The sequence below is a fragment of the Sardina pilchardus genome, chromosome 2, assembly GCF_963854185.1.
Source record: "Sardina pilchardus chromosome 2, fSarPil1.1, whole genome shotgun sequence".
In the NCBI taxonomy this organism is placed as follows: domain Eukaryota; kingdom Metazoa; phylum Chordata; class Actinopteri; order Clupeiformes; family Clupeidae; genus Sardina; species Sardina pilchardus.
Genome location: NC_084995.1, coordinates 5295998 through 5309899, shown reverse-complemented (window position 1 = coordinate 5309899; position 13902 = coordinate 5295998).

Genomic DNA, 13902 nt, shown 5'->3' with positions numbered 1-13902 from the left:
GAACAATCAATGCTTGTTAGATGTTCAGGTGTTGTCTGGACACTAACTGACTGCAAAGGTGCGGCTTGAAAAGTGACCGGTGGGTCGGGTGTGTTTAAAAGCAAGAAAAATCACATGGGGGGTAATCATTTTGACCTCTCCACTTTTCACACTATTTGAGATTAAGCAGTCCTATTAATAATATTAACACTCCAAAATGCACCAGGTACTACATAATAACACTGGCGAATGTTTGATTTTTACAATTTTATCAGGGATGAAAATTTTAGGGAGAATTTTACAGTAATGTTCCCGGCTGGAAATTCTCTGTGAGAGGGAGAATATCCTGTCAGACGTCTTTTGTTGTTTACCTGTTGAAGTGCCTGTGCGGCTTCTGTTATGTCGAGAAAACCACCAGAGAACTTAAAATACGTATCACTGAACACAAAATAAGTAACATATGAAATAAGGATGAAAAATACCCAGTGGCAAGACATTCAAATAACAGTGGTCACGATTTGAATGCTTCAATTTCAGGGGATTGAATTTGTACGTAAGCCTAGGAGGGGCGGAGATAGGGAACATCTCTTGCTTCAGAGAGATGCCTTTTGGATACATGAACTTCAGACAGTCCAACCTGGTGGCCTTAATGAAGAACTGGTGCTACAGTGTTTCCTTCGAGTTTGTTTGTCATTTCACGTTTTGTAATAATTTATTTTATTACTCTATTTATTCTATTATTATTTTCTTTTTGTATAATTGCTGACTATTATTGTCCTATTCAGGAACATCATTGATAGATTTGTGATCTTCGTGTTTGGTATGACCTGTGCGCCTATTTGGCAATTTGATGACGTCCTAAATTCCAATTCAATTCTTGAATTTGAATTGAACTTGAATTGAGGTCAAAAGCAGGATGTAGAATTACAATCAAGAAACAAGAAATTCATACATGATCTAAATGTAGTGTTTAACAATGTGTTCAACAAGTTTCCCAATATGTCAGATATGATCACAACAAACACACAACTTATAGCCTAATTGAAAACAGTAACCAAATATAGCCGCAAGCGGCGATGGCGGGCCCGAGCACCTGTGGTGCGGACCTGTGACATTTTGGAATCTAACAAAGCAACATGTGTGGGTTGGTGGGCATGTGCATGAGCAACACACATGCCCACTAAATTTGGCTAATTTTTGTGAATATGTGTCAATCACAACAGACAACACGCTAGGTGACGCTATAGAGTCCCTAAGCCGCACCCTAGGCCTGAGCTCTTTCTCTGACTAGCGATAGCAATAACACACAAGCCCGCCAAATTTGGTTATTTTTCGTGAATGTACACGTCAACCACAACAGACAACACACTAGGTGGCGCTGTAGAGTCCTTAAGCCACACCCTAGGCCAGAGCTCTGTCTCTGACTAGCAATAGCAATAACACACAAGCCCACCAAATTTGGTTCATGTTCGTGAATGTTTGTATCAACCACAACAGACAACACGCTGCTAGGTGGCGCTATAGAGTCCCGAAGCCACACCTTAGGCCAAAGCTCTGTCTCTGACTAGCGGTAGCAATTCCACATGTAGCTGCCAAATTACATCCAAATTATTACCTTTTTTCTTCCTATAACACAAACTTCCTGTTTCTTCAACAAGTCGCCATAATTCAAACCTTTGCCATATGCTTCAAAAATTAAAAAATGTGTTCGCAATTTCTCTTGGGCAACCCCTCCAGATCATTTTACTGCCCATATGACATGATTTCAATAAACCATCTAGGAGAAGTGTTTCAAAATACATGATGTGCAAAATTTATAATCATAATCATAACTCAAATTTGTCTAAGATTCACTATGTAGTTTAAATGTACAAGTTGTTCAGATTAATGCAACACACATGCCCACCAAATGTGGTTCATTTTCGTGCATGTATGTGTCAACCACAACAGACTCAGAGTCCCTGAGCCACACCCTAGGCCAGAGCTCTGTCTCTGAGTAGCGACCATAATTCCACATGTAGCTGCCAAATTACAAGAGTTTTAGAGCATGCCAAGTTGGTGAAAAAAGGCCACACGTGGCACTGGTAAGAGGATGAGAGCATAATAATAACAATAATAATACAGTTTTTCTCAAATGCTAAAACACAAAAGCCAATCCTCTAAACCAAATGACCAATTGTCTAAACACATTTACTAAATCTAGCCATAATTTTGCAATACGATAAACACATTTCACATGAAGACAATTCACAAAACACAATCCTCCGTTCTCATAAATCTAAACACATTTTTCCTTGCTAAAACACATGTTGCAAAACATATCCTCAAATGAAAGCTCATGTGATGCAAAATGCTTGCCACAGTCAGCAATAACTGAACACAATGAACACACCTGGCGTCATTTATTACACACGACTCAAAACAAGACACTTGTTGCTAATGCGCACAGTTACTGTGGTGTGTGTGTGTGTGTGGTGTGAATGAAGAAAAATAAAATAACTATACACCCTGATCATGTTTTCAAGAGTACTGTTGTGGGCAATAGATTCTGTTTTTTTTGCGTTGAGTTGTGTTACAGTAGTGTACTTGCAGAATTTTCTGTACTCTTCATATGAAGCTCACAACTCTAAATGAAGAGCTCTTTTCCAAAATGCTATAAATCCATTTTTGAAAACATTACTGTACTGTAACAAATCATGTTACTGTATTTACCTTAATTGTGTGTTTCAGGTATTATCGATAAAAATGCAGTTGTTTTGTTTTTATTGAGTAAAGATACATTACTGTAACTAAACATAACCCAATACAGTTTCACTGAGATTACTTGAAAAACAAAATTGAAAAAATATATTTATGAAAATTCATTAGTAAAATGGTGGATATAGTGTTTTGGAAAAGAACTCTTCAAATGCCTAATCCTCTGCAGAGATCTAAGAAGATCCGTTTTTCAGTTTTTTAAAAATATGCATTGGCAGTTATGAAACAAAGAACCTTCTCACAAATTGAGCATTGTGTTTTCAATTGTTTTGCTGTAGGGTCATTCCACGCCAAATCAACCAGAGCCCATGCACTTGCGTCTCAAAAAAATCTGAAAAAAATACCATGTGTGCCTATGTTACCCAGGAGACACTCTGTAAAATGTTTTTGTGCTAAGATCAATACTTTTTAAGTAACAGCCAGTTTTACAGGGGGAGGGGGGTGTCAAATTTGTTCTACCTCTTTTTTTTGTCAAAGTTCACAAGCTCATTGCTCAAGAACTAGAATCTGTAGGAGGCTCAAATTTTGCAGGCTGGTGCATAAATAGGAATAGTATGCAGTAAAATCACCACGAGTAGTCTGGATGATCCTGCATGGTCATAGCAGTCCCTCAAAGTTGATCACAATTTTATTGGAGTTCTTGGCTGGGCTCTGTTTAGGCTTACAGAAGACATATTTCTACTCAACATAGGCTCTTGATTTTTTTTCTCTTATTGAGATCAGTAGAAACACTCTCCGAAAAAGCAATGAAGAGAAAAGAAAATCCATCAGGGACTGAACAGCAGACCTCACAAATTTGAAAAATAATTTTGGATCTCATATTTTTATATTTTTCTCGTTAATCTGCATTACCTCTTGTTTTTAAAAACACCAATTTGACTTGTCTTATGCGAATCTTTCTTTTTCATTTTCCACCCTAAACATGGACAAAATGCACCATTGAGATCAATATGTTTTGTCCCCACCCGGCAATTTCAGTGATTCAGTGATTTTAGTGGCACCTAGTGGTTACTCTATACAAAACAAATCTCTCAATAGATCTCTATGGTGCATTTTGCCCTTGTTCAGGGTTGATTTTGCCCTTGTGGTCGGATAGAGAGTCCAGAATGAATTTAATCGAGTCCGTACCTTTCCGGAAATGTTAATAAAGTGTTGTTAAAGCGTTGCCAGCTGCAGCAGCGACATTTCCGGAAAGGTACTGACTCGATTAAATTCATTCTGGACTCTCTATCCGACCACATAAAGACGTGGGGATACTTCGGTTGGGCTTTAGGGACCCTCTACTCACTACCATGTAAGTGTAGTGTTGTTTGGAACAGTAGAAGAGGTATAAAAATAGCGTTTTGTAGCGGCGAAAGGACATGCCCGGGTCACTTCCAGGCTAACGAGTTTTGGCTAAAAACGGTGAACTCGAACTTTCTCAAAATACATCCGAATGACATGATTTTGGTGTCAACTCAACGTATGTACTCCCAATAGTCCGAAAAATTTATCTTAAGTGCATTTCACTCCGGATTATCCCTTTAAGACCAACATACAAAAAAGTGGTCCTTCTAGGCCCTACGGTTCTAAAGATATTCACAGAAAACTGTGTCTGGCCATCTATAGGCCAGTTGATGTACCGCAACATCAATTAATTTTATACCACTGCTTGGTCAAATTTCCTATTATGATGCACTATTTGGAGCGTGCATTATTTTTCTATATACCGCACGGCTATGAAGTAGTTCCCTTCTTTTGGGCTTATTATACTTGAATATTAATTCGCCAATGTGAATGTAACGGTAAAAACAGCAATGTTGTATCCAAGACAGCGGCAATATAAACGAAAATGATAGTAGCAGTGGTATGAGCGGGATAATCAACTCCGCGCCGTGCGTTTCGAAGTGTAAAGTCCCCTCCGCCTGCGGCGTCGGGTCCTTATTACCACTTCGAACGTGCATTATGTGTAACCGGGTAGACTTCTGCGTTGTGTTGATTTTTAGTAAATGACCCAAAGCGATCGCGGGATACCGTTGAAGTTTTATTCTGCACACATGCACAGCAAACATACAGTACACACAGGTGATCTCGGTTTCCCAGTAGCTCCTCTTTCCATAAGGAATTTTAACAGGCCAGTAAAATATATAGTAAAATAAGAATAAAACAGGACATACCTGCACACATGCACAGCAAACATACAGTACACACAGGTGATCTCGGTTTCCCAGTAGCTCCTGAAACAGTTCATAGAACTATTGTAATCGCTAATACTGTATGCTATATTAGCTACCTAAGCTACAGTAGCTACTATACACCACTGTATTGCTAATTATGACTCGTGGCTAGACAGTGTACAGGTAAACAATGCATTTAAAAGGTAAATTTCCAAAAATAACACAAATATATTATGCATAAACTGAATACAAACAATATAACGTGAAGCAATCTTATGGATGACTATGTTTGATATTAATATTTATTAGATTGCTTATGAGATTGCAATCACTCAACCTACCTCTTTCCATAAGGAATTTTAACAGGAAAGAGGAAGGGGGGAGACAAAGGATTAAGGCAAAGGGGGGAGAGGAGGGGCTACCAAAGACCCTCACTACCAGTGTGGAGAAATATCAAACCATTATAGCTGTATAGTAACTATCTACAATAGATCTGTTGTGCAATTATTCAAATATAATAAGTATATACTATAACCGGTTACACTCACCCCTTCAGAATTGCACAAAGATCTACTAACATCCATCAGGTATACAGGCCATTAGAACCAAAAACCCTCCAGCATAAAAAGCTGCCTACCCCAGCAGGCTAAAAGAACACAGAGATTGATCAAGTCTCAGAATTCCCTATAGGAAACAGGGATGCCATTTACACCCCATAGACTAATGCCTACACTCTATACCACCAGGACAAAAATAATGCACACTATAGCGATATCCATAATAACCCATCATAAACCGGGTCAATAAACAGGATTGGAAATCAAACTCAAACATGAATGACATGTCTCTCAGGGACATCATCACTAAGAACAGATTGAAGCTGAACCATGGACTCTATCAACCTACACACAGGCCTTATAACCCGACCAAATCTAGAAGTGTGAGGTGAATGTGGTGTATGTGTGGTCTGTGGAACAGGAATGTGTGGCTGTGTAGATGGAGTATGACTAGAAACATCAGTCAGACCATGCTCAGGAGGGGAGTCAGAGGGAGACTGGACCAAACCAGGATCTTCAGTCAGGTCTTCTGCAGGCCCTGCAGTGACATCAGAGTGATGCTGCGAGACCCATGATGAAGTACGGGATCCACCATCTGCATCTAGGGAAGAGAGAGCTTCATCCAATGGATGTACAGACATGGTATCACTGAGAACTGCAGGCACAGAGTGAGGCTCATCCCCGACAGCATCAGCATTCACCTCGGCGTCCTCCACAGAGCTTCCATCCAGCTTCTCACTTAGAGGGAGAAAATTCACCTCCAGCAGCAGGTTACGATGCACCACTTTCTCATTTCCAAGGTCATCACGAATCCTGTAAACATGGAGCGCCGGCTTGGAAGCAATGACTGTGTACATCGTGTCTCCCCACCTGTCTGCTAGCTTACGTTTCCCACGGCAGCCCTTGTTCGCCACCAGCACTCGGTCTCCTATCGACAATGGCTGACCTTTGGTTTTCTTGTTGTACTGACTTGACTGGTGTTTCTGCTCTGACTCTGTGTGTTTCTGGGCAACTGACATGGCAGACTTGAGATCTTTCAGTAGAGATTCCACAAAAGAGTCATAGTCACACACCGTATTATCCAGCAAAACACTTCGGAACATCAAGTCCACCGGCAGCCTTGGGACACGGCCAAACATGAGATAGAATGGAGGAAAGCCAGTGGTCTCATGGGCCGTGCAGTTGTAAACGAACGTCATTGTCTGGACCATCTGAGGCCATTTGTGCTTTTGTCTAGGAGCCAAGGAGCGGAGCATGCCACCCAGAGTCCTATTGAACCTCTCAGTCCCACCATTCCCCATAGGATGATAGGGAGTGGTGTGAGACTTTGAAACTCCAGCAAGGTGAAAAAGCTCTGCAATCAGTTCACTTTCAAAGCTCGTTCCCTGGTCCGAATGAATACGCTCAGGGAAACCATAGACACAAAAAAACTTGTCCCACAGCGTTTTTGCCACCTTTTTCGCTGTCTGGTCCCGACAAGGAAACGCTTGGGCGAGCTTTGTGAAATGATCTGTGATCACAAGAACATCCACAGACTTGTTGTTGTGATCCTCTGCAGACCAGAAGTCAATGCAGACAAGTTCCAGTGGAGCAGTGGTCTTTATGCTCTCCAGTGGGGCTCTGGCAGCTGGCTCAGGTGTCTTGCTCAACACACACCTCTCACACTTCTTGACGTAGTCACGGACCTCCCTTTCCATGTCGTGCCAGAAGAACCTTTGGCGAGCCAAGTGGAGTGTACGTGCCTGACCTTGATGACCAGCGAGATCATGGACTCCCATCAGAGCTTCAGGCTTTAATGCTTCAGGCAAGACATACTGAAATCTCTTGTGGTTTGTCAGAGGGTCCTTACAGACTCTATATAGGACACCGTTCTGGAGGGCCAGTTTGTCCCATTGCCTCAGCAGCTGCAGAGTAGTTTGACTTTCTTGGCAACGCTCACGGAAAGATGGTCTTCGCTTCCTCTCCACATAAGGTATGACGGCTGAGATGGATGTGTCTCGACACTGGTGGGACTGCAGATCCTGTAAAGACATGGCAGGCAGAGCAGGCTGGCCAACAGGTACCACATCGGACAGGTGTTCCCCTACTGACATCGCTCTGAGCCGTGAGGCAGACTCCCAGTCACTGTGGCTATCAAACAGCGTTGAGACCTCATCTTCCGAGAGTGATGCATGGGAGCTGGCTGAAGACTCATTCATACAGGTAAGAGCTTGCGGCTGGCTGATGAGGCGGAAAACATCTTGGACGAACACATCTCCAACATCTCTCACACACTGAAGCAGGTCTCTGTACGGTTCTGAAAGCAGCCGCTGGCTCAGTGGCTTGACAAAGGGGTCTCTGCTCAGTGCATCGGCAACGATGTTCAACCTGCCTGGAATATGCTTGATCTTAAAGTTATATGGAGCCAACTTCGCAACCCAGCGCTGTTCACAGGCGTCCAGCTTGGGCTTTGTCATGATGTATGTGAGCGGATTGTTATCAGTCCACACTGTGAACTGGCTGCCTTTCAGCCAATGGCTGAACTTATCACACACTGCCCACTTAAGCGCCAAAAACTCCAGTCTATGTGCAGGGTAGTTGGCTTGGCTTCGGCTAAGTGACTTACTAGCAAATGCCACTGGCCTCGCTCTGTCATCACCATCCTGGACTTGTGAGAGAACGGCTCCCAAGCCATCAAGAGACGCGTCGGTGGAAAGAATGAAAGGCTTATCAAAGTCTGGATGGGCAAGAACCACACAGTCAACTAAAGCAGTCTTCAGCTCTGCAAAACCTCTATCACAAGCTGCCGTCCAGTCTTGCGGAGATAACTGGCGAAAAGTGCCACCTCTCCCGGCTTTCGCTGTTCTGCCTCTACGCTTAGAACCTGCAGTCAAGCAAAACAGAGGCTTTGCAATTGAAGAACAGTTTGGAATGAAATGCTGGTAGTATAGGACCATGCCCAAGAATGACCGTATCCTTTTCTGGGATGGGGTGCAGCCATCAGACTCCATCAAGTCAGTCTTCTCAAAGGATGAAATCACAGCAACTTTATCCTGATCCACTGAGACCCCATTACTATCCACTATGTGGCCCAAAAACTTAACTGACTGTCTCAGGAAGTAGCACTTCTTTTGAGAAAGCTTGAGGTTGTTGGCTCTCAGACGGTTGAATACAGTCCTCAGACGCTCTAATCCCTCACTGACAGATGGAGCAAAAGACAGCAGATCATCAAGGTAACATAGAAGGGTGGAAAAATTCAAGTCACCAAAGATGCTGAGCATCATCCTCATAAAGGATGCTGGGCTGTTACATAGGCCTTGTGGCAAACGGTTATATTCATACAGCCCTAGCGGAGTGGTAAAAGCTGTGAATTTCCTATCAACGTCATGTAGGGGGACGTTGTAAAATCCAGACGTCAAGTCCATGGTGCTGAAAACAGCATTGCCCCCAAGTGCAGCAAGGCAGTCGGACTGATGGGGAAGAGGGTGGGCATCCTTAATGGTCCTGGCGTTCAACCACCTGAAGTCTGTACAGATACGCAGGTCCCCATTCTTTTTCCAGACCATCACTAGAGGGGAGGCATAGTCACTCACACTCTTCCTGATGATCTCCCGCTCTTCCATCTCATTCAGCACCTGCCTCAGTTTGTGGTAGTGTGCTGGCGGGACTCGCCGATAGGGAAGCCGGAAAGGACGGTCATCTGAAAGGTGGATCTTGTGAACAAAGTCTTTGACCTTCCCACAGTCAAGTGAGTCCTTTGAGAAGATGTCACTGTATTCCAAGAGCAGGGTGGCTAGTTTGGCTCTATCAGCAGGGGAAACCTCACAGCCCTCTAAATCAATATCAGTCAAACCAGCATCCTTCAACGCCTGATCAAGATCCATGTGCATGCTACTAGACAACACTGGGCTAGGGGCAACATTCTGGGTTTGACACAGTCCTTGTGCAATGTTCAAGTCCTCCATTGCCAGACAGGGGAACACATCGGCTATCTTAGCATTGCGCCGCAAAGTGATGGGATTCAGTGTCGGATTAAGAACCTTCATCGGGACCCAGCGATCTCCCCACATAGCTGTGACCAGCTTTCCCACAAGAATGTGCTTTGGAGCTGAGCGGGCAGAAGTAGGCTCAACAATGATGGTGCTACCAGGGGACACATGGACATCACTGGGTAACCTACCCCACACCAGATGTTCTTGCTTCGGTAGCAGCGTAACATTATGCACCAGCTTCACCGTCCCGACTTTGTCTTGCTCACCTGGGCCCTCCCACCGTGACACACAGCTCAGTAGCTCCAGGAAGCGCTCACACTCACAGTCACTGCTTTTGGAGGAAATGAGTTCCCAGTATTCTTTCTTATTTCTCATGTTTTGTAGAACAGACTTAATCACATTACTGCCAATTATGAAGTCATCTCTCTGGCCAGTTACAACTAGAGTGGGTACAACAAACTTCGACTCATACACCTCAATTTCAAGGTCATAGAAGCACTTCGGATACGTTGTCAAGCCACCACAACCCACAATCACCACATTTCCAGGGATTGACTGAGCACTGGGCAATACACCAGCAGCCTGAAGTTTGTTCTCTGCCTCTTCACTAAGTGTACAAGACATGGAGCCAGAATCTAACATCCCTCTCAAAGTAACCTTGCCACTCACCAACACGGGTGCATAAAACAGCTCACTTGACCCTTCAAGTCTCTGTGAGCCAATGAGAATCTGCACCTGCCCTGCTTGCAAAAGTTGACAGTTGTTACGGTAGATAGAAAGCAGATCTGGTTCTCTCATGAGGGCTTCTGTACCACCACCCACGCTTGCCCTCTCACAGCGTGGGGCATCTAGTTTAACTGAGCGCGGCCGGGCTGTGCAGACGTCGCTGCCGGACGGGAGGCACTGGGGCAATCATGTTTGAAATGGCCAGGTTGGAAGCAGTGATGACAGAGTTTCAGCAGCCTACAATGGCTAAAGGTGGAGTGGTCAGTGCTGCTGCATACTCTGCATGAAGAAGATATGAAAGGCTGGGGGGACTGTTGGCGCTGCTGAGGCTGAACACGACGTGACAGTGACTGGGGAGCAGAGCACAGAGTGATGACTTTATTCAGCATGCTTACCACCTCACGCATACCTGGCTCTTCCTCTGAGTGGACTGCAGTCAACGGCACAGTTGCAGGTGGCTGCACAGGATGGCTCATCATCTCTGCTTGCATGCTGCTGAATGAGGGGTTGAACTGTGCAGTGGACTGAGTGACTGCCACAGGGCCCGGACTGTGAATGGCAGGAGAGTGCTGACTCACTGAAGCTCCACGTCTCAGATCACGCTGATGATCATCTAAGCGCTCCTGGACTTCAGGCGCAGTCCATCTCCCAGCTGGCTTGTATTTGAAAGACATAGCCAGGTGAGGGTCTGGGCAGTGAGTAACAAACATCATCACAACTTCAGCACTCACGTCCTCAACACATTTACCCTGTCTGCGGAGACATTCATCAGCAACATCTATCGCCTTGTTTAGCCGCACCCAGTAGTCCAGTGCACTCTCACCTTTTTTTGGAAGTGTGCTATAAAAGTCTGCCATGGGCATGCCAGAGTATGGGAGCTCACTAAAGTTCTGCTTCAGTATGTCAAAAACAGCTGAAGGATGGCTACAGGGGTTAATTTCTGGGTTGCTACGTAGTGAAACCTTTACAATGTCCCTGGCTTTCCCCATCAGTCTGCTTGCTATCACATCATACATTTCAGCAGTGGTAAATCTGCGTCGGCGAATGTAAGCCTGCATCAAATCTTCCCATTCATGGACAGTACACGTGTCAGTGCGATCACCTCTGAAGAAAGGGGGCGGTTTAACATCTGATTGAACTACCACGTTCAGCCTTGAGGCATCCAGGCAGCCCCCTGAACAGGTCCGTGAAGCATGTACTGGGCCTGAATGAGTGCTAGGTGTGTAGTGATGCATTGTATTGTTAATGTCATGTGCTTGCTCTGTATGTCTATTGGCTGGATAGTCAACTGAATTTACCACCTGCTCTGGTGAGCCTCTAATAAGGCGGGTTATGGGGGTGGAACAAGCTACTGGATTCAGGACTGACTGGCCTACTCTTCGATAAATGGCCTCCCCATCTGATCCCATAGAGCAACCCCTCCCAAGCCCATTAGAAACATAAACACCGTTCAGTTTAGAAAATGACATCCTAGCAATTATACCAATAAATGAAATAATAGCACTCAAAAGTGCATGTAACTTGTGATGTAATATCACCAACTAAGAAGTATTAGCCTATTATTTCAAACGAAAATGCAGTAGAAAATCAAGCAAAATAAAATAAATTTCACATTTAGTTTCAATAGTAAAACATAAGCAATATCTCAAAAGGAGAAGTATTCAACAGTAATTTACTAGTATTTATCAGTAATAGGCTGAGCAAAGATTTGAACGTACAACACTCATCAAATGACGTCAATGATTTACGCACGGACCAGCATATAAACTCGGCTACACACGTTACCGAACAGCAGACGCGTCGGAGGAGCCTTCGATGCAGGAGATAGCTAGCTGTCGCTATCGGCAGGAACGGTATAGATGCAGCAACAGCAGCCCGGTGATCTAGCGAGCGCAGATCAGATGATCCAAGGGTCACGGCACCATTGTAACCGGGTAGACTTCTGCGTTGTGTTGATTTTTAGTAAATGACCCAAAGCGATCGCGGGATACCGTTGAAGTTTTATTCTGCACACATGCACAGCAAACATACAGTACACACAGGTGATCTCGGTTTCCCAGTAGCTCCTCTTTCCATAAGGAATTTTAACAGGCCAGTAAAATATATAGTAAAATAAGAATAAAACAGGACATACCTGCACACATGCACAGCAAACATACAGTACACACAGGTGATCTCGGTTTCCCAGTAGCTCCTGAAACAGTTCATAGAACTATTGTAATCGCTAATACTGTATGCTATATTAGCTACCTAAGCTACAGTAGCTACTATACACCACTGTATTGCTAATTATGACTCGTGGCTAGACAGTGTACAGGTAAACAATGCATTTAAAAGGTAAATTTCCAAAAATAACACAAATATATTATGCATAAACTGAATACAAACAATATAACGTGAAGCAATCTTATGGATGACTATGTTTGATATTAATATTTATTAGATTGCTTATGAGATTGCAATCACTCAACCTACCTCTTTCCATAAGGAATTTTAACAGGAAAGAGGAAGGGGGGAGACAAAGGATTAAGGCAAAGGGGGGAGAGGAGGGGCTACCAAAGACCCTCACTACCAGTGTGGAGAAATATCAAACCATTATAGCTGTATAGTAACTATCTACAATAGATCTGTTGTGCAATTATTCAAATATAATAAGTATATACTATAACCGGTTACATATGGCTATGGTTATTTAGCAGACGCCTTTGTCCAAAGCGATTAGAACGCATACACCTACTCTACTAGATTCAGCAAAAAAAAAACTTTAACCGACAAAATTGAAGTGTTCCTTTAAGGTTCTCGTGAGCTTTTGGCAGACCAGACCAGTCACTAAGGCATCGGGTCAGGTTGCAACCAACCCGGGTCAGACCTGGTTTTGTTGGTTAAAGTTTATTTTTTTGCAGAATCTAGTAGACTAGGGGTACCTCTTTAAGATTTAAGAGGGTGCCCGGTGATATCCCTTGGGCAATTTTGTATATTAAGCCTTTCTTGTCCAATGTGTTGAATATAAGGCGGATATGGATGAGTTTCCTCTCTCACTCTGAGAACAAAATCTCCACTTCACAAGCATCTACATACACCAAACTTTTCAGTCTTATACCTAACCATGTTTAGAGGGTTTTTGCAGAGGGGTTTGTTAATATATTATTCTTAGCCTGATTTACATGACATTTTATTCTAAAAAACATGGCGAAAATTGATTTTTTAAAGACTGGTATAGTATTTTCTGATTTACTGAATAACTAAATGAGATATCCATAATTCCCTCTCTAAAATACCCAACCTCTTACACTCATATTGCGCGGAGGCGCATTCGTTGGACAATCTGACAGACAGCATAAATACTGCTTTGGCCCACACGCTTGACTATGCAGCTCCTCTGTCATCACGTAGACACACTCGTACAAAATCAGTGCCATGGTATACTGACAACATCCGGGCGCAAAAAAGGACTTGCCGTAAACTTGAGCGCAAATGGCGAGAAACCAGTCTAGAAGCAGATCTCTCCGCCTGGACCGATAGTTTTAAAACCTACAAAGGCTCCCTCACCGCTGCAAGAACAGCATATTTCTCGCACCTTATACATTCCAATAAGGACAATCCACGGTTCCTGTTTGATACCGTCAGCCAACTCACACGACCACATGTTCCTGTATATAGTACAGAATTCACTGCTGACGACTTAATGGCCTTTTTCACGGCGAAAATCCAGGGGATTAGAGACAACATTGTCACAGTTCCAGATGTTCTGAATAC